Here is a 17,649-nt window from a genome sequence, read left to right as displayed (position 1 = left end):
GTTCCTGTACCAGCAGGGCTTAGGGCCTGATGCAGAAGATAGAAGTTTGACATGTCAATTATCATTAAGAAGAGAGGATGGATGGGGCTATGGGAGGGTGGAGCTTGAGATTGAACTCAGCATACAGCAGAGGTTCCTAAACTTTCTGCACATAGGACTCTCTTGGGAGTTTGTTAAAAGTAGATCTCTGGATCCTGGGTCATTGTGATGTAGTTGACACACAGGTAACACTGGAAGAGTGGGTCAGAGAAGGGTGCTGTATATATCTGTATTTCTTTATCTATCTTCTGTCTATCTATCTATCTATTTAATTTATATATACACATATATTGGGTATGTTTTTAAATTGACACATAATAATTGCATCTACAGTGTGAATGCCATGTGTAATGATTAGATCAAGGTACTTCACTGTATCACCTCAGACATACATTATTTCTTTGTGCAGAACATTCAAATTCCTCTCTACTAGCCATTTTGAAATACTCAGTTAGTTGTTGTCAACTATGGTCATCCTGCTGTGCTGTGGAGCATTCTACCCCTGATCCATTAACTACACTCTCTCCATTTCCCCTCCCCTACACTTGTTTGAGATCAACTCTTTGGGAAAGACTACTTTGAAAGTGAAGTTCAACTAAGGTCTGAAGGCTGAGAGGTACAGAAAGAGTAGAAAGGGCCAAGGTGGAAAGCAGTGACAGATATATTCCTCTGTGTGCCCTAATCCAGCTGGCCCAAGGGAAGAGCATTAAACCATGACTGCTAGGTGTAAGCTTGAGAAAATAACATTTCTTTAGGTTTTCATTTTAAGATAAGCATTTGAAAAGCAAAGATTAGTTTTCTAGGTAATATTTTATAATACCAAAAAGGAAAAAAAAAATGAATTAGGGAGAAAGGAAAAGAAAGTATGCACCCTGGATCTAGTTTCACTCTCAGACTATCCCCACCACTGGAAATGAAGTGGTTGGAAAATGGCTTCATATGCAGAATTTGGTGTTATAATTAGAAAATTATCTCTTCCTAGAACATTTTGTGAAATTCTGCCGTGAGGTGTCAACAGGTCCTTGTGGGGCCCTATGCAGCAGAGATCGACTGACATGTAAAATAAGACACAGTTCCAAAAAAGCCACTGTAAAATCTTAAGTATGTGGAAGGAGTTTGGAGTGCTTGCCAGTATGGTTGTTCCAAAAAAAAAAAAAAGAACTTACAGAGATCAAAGAAGGGTGGAGGAAGCAGGCTGTAGCCTGAGGCGGAAGGTTTTGTCATCAGAATAATTCAATCTGGTGATTTTCTGGAAAGGCAAGTCAATGGGCCGAGTTAGAGAAGTGAGTATCTTGGCTTTTGATGTGGGCAAAAGGGAATGGAGACCCGGCAATGAAGGAGAAATGAAGAATTAAACAGAGACACTCCTCCTGAATTATGTCTCTGACCACAGACAGTCTTGAGGTATCTGGCATCTTCTTTAGTTTCCACTTCTAGGACAGAACTCATTCAGTGCATCCTGGGATGCCTGCATACCACACAAGTGGTTTGTGTGTTCTTTGAGAAGAGGGTTTGGGATGATGTAGGGGTTGAACAAGTAACACTCTGGGATTTTCCTTTAATGTTTTAAACAATAAATGAGAAGTCAGGCCAAACCAAAGAGAAAAGAACAAGTATTAAAAGATAAAGAGTAAGGCAAGTTAGTGTTGGAGTTCATAGCTAAGAGAGGAGCTCTAGGGTGAGACTCTTAGCTCTCAGATCCCAACTATGCCACTTATTATCTATGTGATTTGGGAAGTCACTTATCTCTTCTGTGTCCCAGTGTCTACAGCTACAAAACAATTAGCAATTATTATTTCAGAGAGTTATTGGGAGGATTAAATGAATGGAATGTAACACTCTTAGAGCAGTATCTATGCATAGTAAGTGCTTAATTAATGTTAATTGTTATTCTATTGAACACATATTCATAAATTAGATTTTATATTCCACTTATTTTCTGGAATAAATTAGGCAGGGCCTGAGTTTAATCACGTAGTTTCTCTGACATCCTTAAACACCTCCTTAACAAATTGGGACCAAAATGAAAAGGAAGCAAAGGACAGCCCAGGCTTGTCAGGGATGTAGTTAAGTACCTGCATTCCTAGAGGAATGATAGACAGTAAGTAAAGGCAGAAGCAAGCAGGACAATGTTCTGCTCACCAAGCTTTGAAGCATCTCAGTTTTACCATGAGTATAAAGTAGATGGCACTCTCCAGCTGGATGTGGAGTTAAACCAATACCTGGAGCCATTAGAGGGCTTAAAGGCTTCATGATTCTGCCCAGAAAGTGCTATGTTATAACTGTTCTCCTCAGAGCAGTGCTGCTCTACCCTCTCAGGGTGTCAGCAGTGGTCATGAGGTAGGGTGTGTGTGTGTGTGTGTGTGTGTGTGTGTAAAACTCGTCATGGACTGCCTCTTGCAACTGTGCAGCCTATCAGGATGCACACTCATTGTATCCGCTTTCTTTATACACTATTTCACTTTTCTATCCTATTTTCTTATTAACTCCTTTTCTTCACTTATTTTTAATCTATTTTATCTTACTATATTGTCTGCCTCATTATATACTGACTCAAATGCTTTGGGAATAAGGAAAGTTCAACATTTAAAAAGCACATATATAAGCCAATCCAAGGCATTGATCATTCAACAAGATTAGTACAGCCCCCTCTCACCCTTGATATTTTGTGAGACAGGTTTTCTTTTTTGTTTTGCAGTGATTCCAATAAACCAATATTATAAATAGCAAAATTTATATATTTTTCCTAAATAATTACTATTCTATCATTGCAGAGATGTAAAGGCCAGATGTAGAGGTCAATTATTTAGAAATTACATGAAAATGTACACATTAAGGTGAATGAATTGAAGTAGTTTATGTTTTGTAGAGAAGGCAACTGACAAAGTCTATACCCACCAGTCCTAGCCAGCCAAGGAGTCAGAACTATTTTTCATGCTCAAACATATGGGATGTTTACTAAAAAACATAAAGCCATCAGGTTGAAATGTGTTAAAATTTTAAAATACTAAAGTTGAAATTCTATTTAGGCCAATTTATTTTTAGGTATGGTTGAGCACTTTCTGTTTCAGAAAATGACTCAGAACTATACAGTCTGCCTTAGCTGGGTTCTAGGTCAGAAAACAAAGAAGGAAAATCCACCCTAGAAACAAAGCTGGTTTTCATTGAGAAAATTCCCTTCACTTTTTCAAATAAGATGATGTTAGAAAAATAGAAGGCCTGAAGTGGAGATTAACATCCTTTCCAACTATCAAAAGTTCATACTGTCACTATTTTTCCAGCAAATCCAAACCTGTGTGGATTTTTTTGTGCGGGGGGTGGGGGAGCGGGAGGGAACAGAGGTGAAGTGAGGTTGTGGGGAGGACAGGACTATGTTGCCCTTTTCTTTTCCAAAGTGTGTTACAGGATAGCTGTTTTTTCCTGAACTCACAGTAATTTATTTACATATAACTCAGTTCACTGTAGTTATGATTAAAGATCATGTAATTTGGATCTTTTTATAAAGTGCCCAAGATATTTATGTGAACACAGACTGGAAAGGGATGCCAAAATATAATGAATGCTGAGAAAAATATATTCACATATAAAAACAAACATTATTTTTCATTGTATTTATTCTGTGTTTGGAAAATGACAAAACTGAGTGAATTGAACAAATAAAAATTATTTTTACTGTGTTCATTATGCCCCCAAAAGGATCAGACCTGGGAGCAGGAGTTTATTCACCCCACAAATAGGAACAAAGTCTCTCTGCTTCTTATAAATAAGTGAACTTTTGACTTCTCATTTTAGGAATGCTAATGATGTTCTTTTTGTGCAGAATTATATAAATCAAGTGATCTGTCTTGTATTGTAGTTTTCTCAACCAGTATTGTGATAGACACCTCTCTCTGAACCTTAACAAAAATGTTATAGCATGAGTTTTTCCCAGCATGCACATAATTCAAGTACAATGAATGAGAGAAATAAATAAAACGAAGCAGTCCCTTCTCCAGGACTCCTTAATGCTGCCCTTCGATTAAAGAGAAGGCAACAAACAAATCCTAATAGAGAAAGAATACAAAGACCCCTCTATTTATCACCAGGAAGAGTTCCCAATAGCATAAATCAGTAGTTTGGAACTTACAACATAGATTGCCTATAGAAATGATGGAAATTGGGCCCCCAGAGGCCTCCTTAATGCACAACAGTGGTTTCACAAATTTGTTAAATGAACAAATAGATTTTGAATTGACTTCCAAACCTGGATGTGCATCAGCACTAACTGGGGATTCTATGGGAAACGTTTTATTTTTAATCAAATAAATCTCCTATTATCTTGTTTTGTGGGGTCTGGGAGCAGAATAGCATGTAGACCAGAGAAAAGGGGCATAGAGAAAGTTATCTACTTCTGAGAGACAAAGTCCTGTCTATCAAATTTGAAAGGTAACACACCTATGTCTTCCTTGTTGGGATCCTCTTTCAACCTTTAATATTTTACTTTCCGAACTCCCATATGTCTAGTACCTTCTTGTTATCCTTCATGTGTCAACTGACTGTTGATACATGACCCTGAATTGTTATCTTGTTCATGGTATCCATTCTCAAAATTGCCTGGCTCAGCCTCTCATCTCTGAAACCAGTAAAACAACAACAACAACAACAACAACAAAAAATCCCCCAAAGCCCCCCCAAACCCTCCTGCTTTATAAGTTTAGGGATTCTCCTGTAAGCTGAGAGAAAAAAAATCCCTCTAACATTCCTAGAGGTGTGTGTATAACATTACAAGAACATTTCAGAAGTGTAAAAATATAAAGTAAAATAACCCACAGCTATTCACAGTCTGGGGGACTCACAGAGGGGGACTCACAGAATGGATGAAATTTGACTTGCAGGAGGTAATGAGTGCTAAGGTAGGTCAGTGCTTCAGGAAGCTGCTCTGAAGAGCAAGAGCTACTGCCTTATATCATACAGTCCAGTTATTAATCATTATCTTTGCATGCATTTTTCTTTTTGTTATAGGATATATAAATTTTATCCTCTTAAGCCTGCCAATTGTTTGAGTGTAAAAGAATCCTATGTATAGTACCTCTTTAGTTTTCCCTTTAAATTATTAAGGTATATGGATTGGCATAATTAATATTGTGAAAATGGTTATACTACCAAGAGTAATCTATAGATTCAATGCAATCTCCATAAAATTTCAATGTCATATTTTAACAGAAATAGAAAAATCAATGCTCAAAAGAAATGCAAATGATAAATAAACACATGAACAAATATTCAACATTCTTAGCTATAAAGGAAATGTAAATCAAAATGACCCTGAGTATTCCTCTCATCCCAGTCAGAATGGCTATCATTAAGAAAAAAACAACAACAAATTCTGGTGAAGGGTGAGTGTGGGGGGAGAGGGAAGGGACCATTATACACTGTTGGTGGGAATGTAAATTAGTCCTGTCAAGATGGAAATCATTAGGGAGGCTCCTCAAGAAACTAAAAATAGAACTACCATATGATTTTTCAATACTACTCCTGGGTGTTTATCTGAAGAAACATAAGTCAGTGTACAATTGAGATACTTGCATACCTATGTCCATACCAGCACTATTCATAATAGCCAAAGTATGGAATCAGCCAAGGTGCCAATCAACTGATGAATGGATAAAGAAAATGTGGTGTATGTACATAATGGAGTATTATTCAGCCATAAAAAATGAAATTATGTCATTTGCAGGAAAATGGATGAGACTAGAGACTATCATGTAAAGTAAATAAACCAGACTGAGAAACACAAACATTACATGTTCTCCCTCATATGTGCGATCTAGACCTTAAAAAAAGAATGACAGGAATGTAAAATGGGGACTCTTTGTGGGGTGGAACCAGTGGGACGCAGGAGAGTGAAAGGAGAGGTTGAAGGAGGCATGGATATAATAAAAGTACTTCATATGGATGCATGAAACAAAATAAAGAAACCTGTTAAGTTGTTTGAAAAGGCAGGGAAGGGGGTAAGGAAGTGTGATAGAGGGAGTGAATTTGAGCAAAGTATATGCATGTACAGAAATACCACAAATAGATTCATTTGTATAGTTTGTATATGCTAATAAAAACTGGTAAAGTATGTAATAGATTTTCTTTAAGCCAAAATGAGTTCTTGGTTATCTGATGGGATTCATTCAATTCATTCAATCTCTAAAAATGAACAAGAAAAATACCATGCTTCATTATGTATAGTCTCTTTGGGCTGTAGTCATTTCATGGCTACAATTTTTAGAAACAACTAGATTATGCATAGATTTCTTTTTTTTTTTCTTATTGCATCTCAGTGATGCTTACAATGTGGTTACGGCCTGGCTTAATCAACACTGTGAAGTAGATTAAGTTTGGCATCCTTCATCTCTGCTTTTGACACTTCTTTCTCTCTTTGGACTTTCTGACACTTGGGCTTAAGCCCTGTTTCTTCCATTATGGAGAGAAGTTATCTCTAAACAAATGCATAGTTAACTGTTAATGATTTAAAGTATTATCTCAGGAATGTTTGTATTTTATGATGCGATGAAAGAGGGTAATGTTTAACTTGAAGTTCAGAATCTCTGGTAGTGGATGTTGTTGATGTGCAGTAGGACTTGGACAGTAGTCAGGGAAGGCCTTTCCAGTGCTTTTGAAATAACAGTGGGAACGAGACAAATTATTTGGTCTAAGCAGGATCACTCATTCTTCATTACAGGTTCTCTCTGAACAACAAAAGTATGAGAGGGCAGGAGAGGGTGATGGGCTCTAGAACCATCAAATACTTCCTAATGCATTCTTCTCTTTTCTTGTGTAAAACTGCTGTAGTGACAAGAGCCTGGGAATGTGAATTAGGAGTCCTAGCTCCATCTCTAAGAAATGTTAACATTTCACAGCAAAAGGGCCCCAGTTAGATATGAATGGGGGATGACCTCTAATGACCTCTGAGATCTAAACTTAGTGATTTTTAGGGTTCCATATGTAAGTGGATGTGTATGCCCAAAAGTATTTTTTCTTTAAGTAGAGGGGAAGTGCGTGGGCATGTTTTTAAATAACACAGTGTACAGTGTTATAGATTCAAGAAGATCATTAATTCAAGAGTGATCATTAAACTTCTACTTGAAAGAGGACAAAACTAGGAAGACATCATTTCTCACCAGTGAAACCTTTGCTTATTTCAACTTCCATTTTTTTGCTCTACGGAGTCTGGGGTCCAAAAAATGAAGGAGACTGCACCTCCTCTTGGACATAAATTGTGTCCTCTGTTGCCAAAAGACCTGCCTCTCTTTTTCTATTAAGGAAAAACATCACCCATTCTGTCTAGGGGTAAAGCTTTCTAAGGGAAAGTTTGTACTGTGTACACCCGTATTATGTTTGGCTCTAGTTAGCATCATTATTTTTCTCTTTTCATGTTTTCAATGGGGTGAAATTTGCACAAAAAGGAAAAGACAAACCCAAGATCTTTCACTGTATATGTGTATTTTTTGAAAAGTAAATGAACCAACTGAATTTAAGGGCCTACTTTTATAATAGACTAAATTATAAATGAGTTGTCTGTTTTCCCAGTCACTCACTTTGTTATGGTTGTAGATACTCTGTCACTGAGCTATGAGTGACATCTGGAACTTCCCAGAGGAAAAGAAATTCATATGATTGTCACAATATTCTTTCAGCTTTGCCTTTCTTCTTGTAAACCAGTTCTGATCTTAGAAGCCTGAAACAAAATCATGAAGCCATGGGTGAAAATGTGGGGAGGCCTATATGTGGGAAACTACTAAAATTTTTACATTCAAGTTAGACAGCCTGAAAGTCTATAGGTAAGGAACGTACATAAAATAAACAAAGCGTGATACAAATGCCTGGTACACATGCTGTTAGTGTGTGTGTATGCACAACTATGTTCTTGTACATGCAAACTGTTCAAAAGATGCTTCAGCAATGTTCTGGAAATGATGGTGTGTCTAACTCTGGGCCTCTCTAATTTCATAATGAGTTGGTTTAAATGTTGGGGATCAAACCCAGGGCCTCATGCATGCTAGGTAAACATTCTACCTCTGAGCTATGTGCTCAGCACACTTAATAGAATTGCTTTTTATGGAATTGTTTAACTTCTAATTACATACATTCTCCTTCAACTAGACGGTAAGTTATACAAGCACAGAGACCCAGTTTTCTCTTCGTTTAGTATTCTTCATAATAGAATGCCTACTGACAACAGAGTAAGATCTTATCACTTTTCTTTTTGAATCAGTAACTGACATGAGTACTTACTCTAGATTCTTTGTACATGTAAATTCTGGTATTTCTCTTACAAAAATATTTGTAGTCAGAGCTTGCCAGGTAATCCTAGTGCTATAGGTAAGGAGAAAAAGTTTGGTATGAAGGAGGTTGTAAATTAGGAGTAAAGAAGAAATGCTCAGATGTGTATCCATAAATCCTCTGAGAGAAATTGGCCTTCCAGATATATGCAAGCGCACTTAATCTTAAATATCTCACATTTTTTCGTTTATCTTTTGTCAGTGAGAATTTATAACCCTCATTGTTAGAACTGTTTATTTCTCAAGCTAGAGTTGCTTCTAGGTGCTGAAAGAGTCTCAAACCCTGTTTCCATTGCCAAAGAATTTTCAGTTAACTCCATGAAACACTCTTTTATCTCAGCTTCCCCCATCTCTTTAGGGAACTGCCAGCATTTTAAACAATTTGGTTGTTTGTCTTTTAACTTCCTAATCTGACTAATTTAATTCTGAGTCAGAAACCTATAACATTTATTAGCAGATCTAATCTTCCCAAAAGTTTCTTTATAGCAGCTATTCCTTTAATGTCTTGTGTAGCTAACAGGAAATATGTCATAGCTCCAAGAGACACTCGGAATTTTTGCATGTTTAAAGTTTTGTATATTTCAGGAGGGGATTATAGCAAATTAAATAATACATTTAGTAATTACATTAATCACTACATATTACATTTAAATATTTAAATATTATATTTATTAATTATATTAATTACTATGTATTACATTTTTAAATGCAAAATTCAAGAACAAAAGTAGATTTAAGAGAGGATTGGTGACCACATAATAAAATAGATCTGAATCAGTTATGCTTAAGTTTGTAACATGAATTCACAAATAATACCCCTACTTCTGAAACCTTGGCTATGATCTCGAGGTCTGGAAGGTAGAATCTGGTGTGAGCATGGCTGGTTTTAATTTCTGTGATGATGATGATGCATTGATCACACAGCTCTGGCACCTGATGAAGGGTTACTCAGTGTCTCTGTGCAGAAGCCTGGGTGGGTCCAGGTTTCTTATAGTAGAAACCCCTAGTAGGGGTCCTTCTTAGCACAGAGGGTAAGAACAAGACAAGTGCTAAATCTTGTTCATCTTGAAAACATTTGAAAGAAGAAATTATGGAGTAGAAAGTCCAGGAATGGAAAGTGCACAGAGGGTGAGTCTTCTGATATGTTTACTTTCTCTGCTTAGTCTACCTGATGTTAGGATAAATAATATTTAGAATTGTAATGTGCATTATTAATGAAAAATGCTATTGACCTAGTTGATTCCTTACTTTTAAAATTCTTTTTTAATTTTTACAAATGTTCAGTGATTCTTATGTGGGCAGGAGGAAGGTATTCTGGAGATAACAATGGACATGTTGGACTTTTGATTCAGGTTGTATGGAGTTTATATTCTATGAGATACATGTGAATAAAGAAGGAAATAAACAAATAAATGAACAGTCACAAATGATGGTAATGCTATAATAGAAATAAATGAGTTGCCTGAACTGTGACTCTCCTAATTTTATGCTTCTCTCCATTGTGGTTGACAGGTGCGTGCTATCATGCCCAGTTTTTTTCCATTGAGATTGCCTCTAACTGTGATCTTCCCAATTTCAGCCTCCCAAGTAGCTAGGATTACAGGCATGAGTCACCAGTACCTGACTGCTGTTCTGATTTTTAATTACTTCATTTTTAAGTTTTTACGGAGAAACCCGACCACTAACTGTAAATATCAGTTATAGAATAAGTAATTGGTGATAAGAAAAATGTTTGGTTTTTCTCTTGGAATTTGCTGATACAAAATGAGAGGCCACCCTCAAACACTGCTGGAGGGAATGTGAGCTACTAAACCACTATGGAAAACAATATAGAAGCTTCTTAAAAATCTAAACATAGACCTGCCATATGATCCAGCAATCCCACTCCTAGGAATATACCCGAAGGAATGCGACTCAGGTTACTCCAGAGGCACCTGCACACCCATGTTTATTTTAGTGCTATTCACAATAGCCAAGCTATGTAAACAGCCAAGATGAACCACTACCAATGAATGGATTAAGAAAATGTGGTATTTATACACAATGGAATTTCATTCAGCCGCAAAGAAGAATGAAATGTTGCCATTTGCAGGTAAATGGATGGAACTGGAGAACATCATCTTAAGCAAAGTTAATCAGGCTCAGAAGGCTAAAAATTGTTCTCCCTCATATGCAGATTATAGTCCTAAAACAAATGCAGTAATATTATTGGGCATGGGCCACACTAAGGGGAGGCAGCAAAAAAGACGGATAGGGCAAGGGAAGGAAACCTGAAACTTGAATGTAGTTGATGTGCTCGCTGTATAGGAATGTATATAGTAATCTTAAACTGACAAGAGGCCACTATAGGAAGGGGACTAGGAATAATGAAGAGGTCTGGTAGAAGTGAACCAATTTGGGTTGTAATACACATATGCATGGAAACAACATAAGGAATCTCCCTGTATAGCTATCCTTATCTTAAACTAGCAAAAAAGCCATGTTTTTTCTTATTATCTTTTATGTTTTTTCTTCAACAAAATTGGAGAACAAGAGGGAGGAACAGGTTCTGCCTCGAGGTGGAGTGGGAGGTGGGGGGAGGTGGGCCAAATAATATATACGCATGTAAGCACATGTGAAAATGATAAAATAAAAATTTTAAAAAATGAGAGACCATACAATTCAATTAACTTAAGGTTTATGCTGTTTTATCACTGAATGCTGCTTCTTTAATAGCTTAAAAATGTTTAGTCTTTGCTCTACATTTAACCAATTTCTCTTTCTAGTCTTTTGAGACCAGTGTGCTTCATGGAGACTATTATGACTAATGTAAAAATACTTCATTAGAAAATCTTAATGACATGTTGAATGGTAATATTTCCAACATATTGGGTTAAATAAAATATCTTATTGAAATTAATTTTACATGTGTTATTTTACTTGTTAAATGTGGCTGCCAGAAAATTTATGGTTATATGTGTAGCTTTCATATTTCTATTGAATAGCACTGCAATAGAATCTTGATTCTGTTATCCTTCAGATGGACTGGTTTCAGATGAATACCCTCAACAATTATTACTAAAAAAAGAAAAGATACAATTTGGGTGGAAAGTATGATAAGTATATCCTTGACTTCTACCTTTTATAAAGATCTGTTGCAGGTTTTACTTCTGCCAATAGTCAGCAATTTCTTGAGAAGAGAGAACATGCATTTTCTTTAGTAACTACCTTCCTATTCACATGCTAGATCTTTGTAAGTCACCTAATCATGTAACACTAAAAAAAGTTGATCAAAAAAGCCCTGCAATTTTGTATAAGACAAAGAGATTAACAACACAGAATCCTTCAAAGGTACAAATATTGACATGTGGCAAAGAATCAGAGTGAGAAATAAAATTTAGATTTATCAAGCATCAAAAAATACTGAAATTACTAAATTTTAATACTAAAATTAAAAAATTTTAAATTTATCACTAAAATTTAATACAACATTTTAATACTAAAATTTTGATTTAACACACTTGGTTTGACAATTCACTAATGATAATCATGTTAAATATTATGAGAGAAGAGAATAAGAATCATTTTCAAAGAGTAAACATTCACTATGCAAATTTTTTGTTTGTTTTAAATATAACACCTAGGACATCTGGAGAATATACACATATCCATTACACTCAATATTGTGAGTACTGGTGAAATTTGTTTAACTGTGGCCATAATACTATTCTTTTAATCATTCATTTCTCTGTGGTTGTTTGAAACCTTTTACAGAAGGTTTCAGTTTTAGATGAAGTAAATGCTTATTGCTAGTAGGATTGTTGGTTAAAACTGGGTTTGTGAGCATCCTGCACCATGAATTCATGTGGTTTCTGCCATTACTCATAATTGAATTATATGTGGTGGTGGTGAGGGGCATTGGAGTGTGTGTGTGAGTGTGTGTGTGTGTGTGTGTGTGTGTGTGTGTGTGTGTGTGTGTGAAGTGGTGGGGTCCTGGTGAGAGAGAGAGGACAGGGGAGAACAAACATATGGCCTGAGTATAGAGGCTTTCTTACCACCTGAAAAGCTAACTTGATTCTTCTGTAAATACCTTCAGGAATAATGTAATTTCATTAAAAATAAGGCATTTTTTGTAGTTTTTTTTCTTTTATTTATATGTGTATTCAATGTTTGGGTCATTTCTTCCCTAAATCAGGCATCTTTAAAGTAAAAAGGAGAAGACTTTTCCACGACAAGAAAAGTATTGCTATTCATTTGTTGTGAAATTAATACTTGAAAAATTTATTCCAGATCTGGGTTCTATTCTTACTTGGTTGTGTGCCTTTAAGAAATTTACTTTCCTTCTTCGGGTTTCAGTTTACTTTTCTGTCAAAAGAGAGGGCTCAAATTACCAGTTACAAAAAAATTAATTCTAAGAGCGGCACCATGGCTTACATATGTAATCCTAGCTATTTGGGAGGTGAAGGACCAGAGAATTTTAGTTCAAGGCTGGGCAAAAAGTTAGAGACCCCCATCTCAAAACAAGCCAGGCATGGTAATGTGCACCTGTTCTCCGAGGTACATGGGAGGCTGTACATAGGAGAATAGAGGTCTGAGGCCAGCCCTGGGCAAAAGCGAGAAAAACAAACTATCTGAAAAATACCCTAAAAGGAAAAAGGGCTGGAGGTGTGGCTTAAGTGGTAGAGTGCGTGCCTAGAAAGCGTGAGGCCCTTAGTTCAAACTCCATAACTGCCCCAAGCCCCAATTAACAATTAATTCTGCCTTTAGAGGCACAACAAGGATGGTTGGGTGGTAGAGGAGGTGAGGTGGGAGAGGTCTGAGGTGTTAGGAACATAGCTAGAAAACATAAATATTTGACTCAGATAGGTGAGGTCTGAGTTTCTGCATCTGTAATACTATTCCAGGTGAGATTGATGCTGCTGGTCCTTGGATTACTTTGACTAGCAAACTAAGTCCTAGAAGAGCAAAGTGATTTCCCCAGTTCACTCAACAATTGAGTAGTACATTAAAATTGATGGTATCGTGACTCTGAGTTTGATGGCAAATTCACTTACTACATTTCTCATATCCCTCAGATGGTAAAACTCTGTTAACATTTTTGGCTTCACCTGTATTAGGAGTCACTCTGAATCCAATGCTTTGGCCAAATTATCTCATTCACAATTCCCTTTCACAATTTCACTCCTAATTTCACTTCAACTACTATGCAGTAGTTGCTAGAGAAATTAAAATCAACAAATTAACTAATTCTCAACTCATGGACTTAATCTCTACACAATCCTCTTGAAGGTTTTAATATTGTGTGTAGACACAAGTTCCCCAGGGAAAATATTCCATTTGATTATTCCATGAATTTTAATAGATGTTCATTCATATACTTTATACTTCAGGTGATATCAGATTTGGCAAAGATTGTGTTTCGATTATCAGAGTCCGTATTCTGGGGAGTGTCATGAGTAAAAGTAAAAAGAAGTTAATTACCCTAATTACAAAGCAAAAAAAGAGTACAAGCCAGTAAAAGAATTTCCACTTTGTCTTTTATGTTAATTTACTATCTGCATCTTATAATATTTTTTGAGACCCTGGGGGTGCAAGGCAATACTTAAAAAAATTAATCCAGAAAACACAGATCGCACGTCTAGACACTTAAAAAATAAGATACTGTGCATTTAAAAGTATCCATTATTGCAGGTTTGTTTTCCTTAAGCTGAACAAAATAAAACTTCTTGTTATCTAGATAAATAAGCATTTCTCCAAATATGGTCTTTGAACACTAGTTCTATGATATGCTCTCAGAAATGAGACAGATTAGTTTTTCATTAAATAAGTTTAGTGATCAGTTATGATAAGATTATTGTTATTTTGAAACAATGTAATTTCTTGAGTTTCCTAACAATGAATCTCTCAAGAACATTTTCTTGCCTGTTATTTGAGTCCAATGCATATTTTAAACTAAAAATAAATAAACTTATAACTGACATATATTTCCCTTAAAATTTCACAAAACAATAAAATATTAAAGTAACTGAGAAGAATTAAAGAGTACTTTTAAGTTTGTTTAACAGTATTGCCTCAAACTAGTTGACCACAGCTTTCCTCTCTATTCCTCTTCCAACCCTTGAGTGTAATATCTATTAGTTCCTATAGAACTAACGTTCTATGGAATACTATTTGGGAAACTGATCTAGATTATTTTTTTAATTTTTAATGTGCTTTGTCTGTTGTAATCTGGCTAATGTCTTGTGTTGAATATATTAGTAAAAACTGTCTGGGAATATTTTTAAATGGATATTATATACTCTAAAGAAAAGTAAAAAGGAAGATTTTTAGGGAAGTGTTTGAACAGTAGCCTGAGGTTTTTCTCCCTGGTTGTAAGCAGTTTGGTTCACTGTGCTATTCTAGTCCCTCATCTCTGAGGAAGATGAATAATAGGAAAGATATTTTTAGAATTAAAAATAAAAAGTCAGGTTTTTGCTGGTATTGGTTTCCTCCAGGGCAGGTACTGAATTTCAAAGTATTTTGTGTGTATCTAATGTGGTGAGATAGGACACTGTTTAAGCATTTTATAACTTTGTATTTAACATATTTAAAAAATTACAATAGCATTCAAAACCATGTGCTTTTGTGTATGTTATTGCTAAAGTAGTATTTATGTGTATAGAAGTAAGTCAACTTGAAGACACATACCTTGTAAATAATGCAAAAAGTAATGACAGGAGTATACAATGTCCAGGGGACTAACTGGGACGTGAGTTCTAGGGTCTGGACTGTGTATTTTCAGAAACATGATTACCTTGTGTTCGAGAAGCATCATGGAATAATTGAAAGGACGCAAGGTTTAGATTGAGGAGGTATGGTCTATGGAAACAAATACAAAAAGACACAGCTCTTACCACTGAAGGGCTCAAAGCCTTTGGAGATGTTGTTTACTAAGATATCACTTATCCTGAGATCCAAATAGAGCACTTCACATGTACCCCCACACTTGAACATGTCATAGAGCTAAGTTTGTGCCAGTGACTAACACTCAACTCTACATTCTTGTCTTTGACAAAATTCCTAATAAATTTAACCTATAATGCTGAAATAAATGATGTATATTTGCATCCTTAAGCTTATCTATTGATTAATAGTTTTGTATCTTTTGCCTTATCATAGTTATTGTCTTTTCAGAGGCCATTACAATAATTTGATTGTTTTCTTTTTAGGACAGTGTTTTTCTACTGAAGATGTTTTTTCTTTCCATCCAAGTGATATTTGGCTATGTGTAGAAGCATTTTTGGTTATCACAACCGGGACAGGATGTACCGCTATTGGTGTTTAGTGAAAGATTGTGGATGTTTCTTCATCTCCTACAATGTATAATACAATCCCCTATAGTAAAGAAATATCTAACCCCAAATATCAATCGTGCCAAAGGTGAGAAACTTAAACATATTTAAAAAGGATAAATTGGGCATCATGATTGCAGTGCTCAATCATATGGGCTCATTGGGTATACTTGAACAAAAAAATTATGCTTCTAACGCATTATTTTTCCTTAGAGAAGAAGTGATGATAACACAGTAACTATCTGTTGAATAATGGATCCCACACATTTGTGTTGCAATCCCCAGAATCTGGGAATATGTTATTTTACATGGCAAATGGGCCTTTGTGGATGTGATTAAGTGAAGGGTCTTGAGATAGGAGATTGTCCTGGATTGTTAGGGTGGTATTAATCTAATTATGTGTTTGTCTGAGAGGGAAGGTCACAGTCAGAAAAGGAAATAGGATAATGAAAGCACATGTTGCAGTATTGGATTTTGAAGATGGGAGAAGCCTTTAGGAGCTGAAAAAAAGGAAGGAAATGGAATGCAGCAATTCCAGAAGGAAATTTCCAGAAGGAATGTAGCCTTCCTTACACCTTGATATTAGCTCTGTAAGCTTTTATTGAACTTCTGACTTCCAGAACTGTAAAACAGATGTTTTCTCAGGCTGAGGCAGCAAGAGTGTGAGTTTTAGGCAAGCCTGGGCTACCTAGTAAGATCTTGTGTCAAAAAAAAAAAAGAAAGGAAGAACTTTCCCACCTTCTGCTTTAGTACAACCCTCCCTCCAGGGTCTTACTTACTTTGTGAACCCTGCATTTACTCTCTCTGAAATCTATTTAAAAAGCAAACATTAAGTGAAATGAAGGTTGGCTATTTCATTGCTCTCTTTTCTTCATCTTCATACCTTTTAGAAAAAGCTTTATACTAAATCAAATAAGGGAATCAGGGGGCTGGAGGAGTGGCTCAAGTGGTAGAGCACCTGCCTAGCAAGTGTGAGCCCCTGTTCTGCCAAAAAAAAAAAAAAGTAGGTATGCTAGATCAAATAATGTGTGACATTAATATTATATAGTACCATGGTAAAGTCTATTAAAATTAGATGTAGTCTTTGGTTCAAAATGTAACTGACATTTTATTATCATTTTGAAATGTTTTGTTTAAATTTATTTTGTCTTCTTTGGAATTTCAGGACAACATGGCTCACTCTAATGAAGTGAGGTTGATGCCCGTACTTGGTGACTTTGGTCTTCTGTGGGTTTTTCAAAAGAAGCTACCTTTGGGAGAACTTCTGCTCCAATATTTGATGATGAAGAGTAATACTATGATATTTATGAGAACCAAAATTATTTTATGGTTGAAAAGGCTGCCAAATCCCTAGCTATTTACCTCATGTGGATAAGGTAGTCTGTAACATATCTCTATTTTTTTTTTAATCAGGGAGAACTGGCATGGTGGATGAATTACTATTCTTATTAAAAACTTGTTCTATTTACAACTGTATTATAGAATTAAGTTAATACAATTAATATGACTTAGCCATAGGCTTTAGTATCCAGAGGTAAATTTTCCCTCTTTGGATTGAAAACTAAATCATTTACCCTGTTGGAAAGCCATCAGAAGAATTATAAGGGGAAAACTAATATAGGAGAATTATTTTTAAAGACTCTGAATATCAATAGCATGAGACACAGAGAAAAGGGAGCAAAATGTATAGTGATATAAGGAACAGAGTAGATTGTGCACAGAAGGGTGTGTGAGTCTTATTTCTTAACTTCATTTTGACACATTTTTATCTGACAAATTTCTAAGATCATGAGAAAACTGAAAAATATGATTAGCAAGGGTGGAAATCACACACTTATTATCCAGTACAATGCCATGCTTTTGCATACAAAATGCAAAATAACAGTTGAAATACAAGGCACTTGGAAGATATTCGGAAGTTGGGCACATCATTGGCATACAATTACTTATTTCTTCCAACACTTTGGATGACAGCAAGACATAATTAAACA

General features: G+C 35.7%; 1 protein-coding gene across 4 annotated transcripts in view; it reads right to left on the bottom strand.

Annotated features, from left to right (window-relative positions):
* Col8a1 (collagen type VIII alpha 1 chain) overlaps positions 1 to 17,649 on the bottom strand; it is a 543,304-nt gene that overhangs the window by 478,449 nt on the left and 47,206 nt on the right. The window contains exon 1 of one of the 4 annotated variants that reach the window (XM_074072968.1): positions 7,605 to 7,794. The exons of the other annotated variants lie outside the window; for them this stretch is intronic. The gene's annotated coding sequence lies outside the window, so the exon portion shown is untranslated. Of the gene's footprint in view, positions 1 to 7,604; positions 7,795 to 17,649 lie in introns of those variants that run through there. 4 annotated transcript variants of the gene reach the window in all.

The sequence above is a fragment of the Castor canadensis genome, chromosome 5 (assembly GCF_047511655.1).
Source record: "Castor canadensis chromosome 5, mCasCan1.hap1v2, whole genome shotgun sequence".
Taxonomy (NCBI): Eukaryota; Metazoa; Chordata; class Mammalia; order Rodentia; family Castoridae; genus Castor; species Castor canadensis.
The sequence above is the reverse complement of the archived record's forward strand: the minus strand, read 5'-3'. Positions and strand labels throughout refer to the sequence as shown.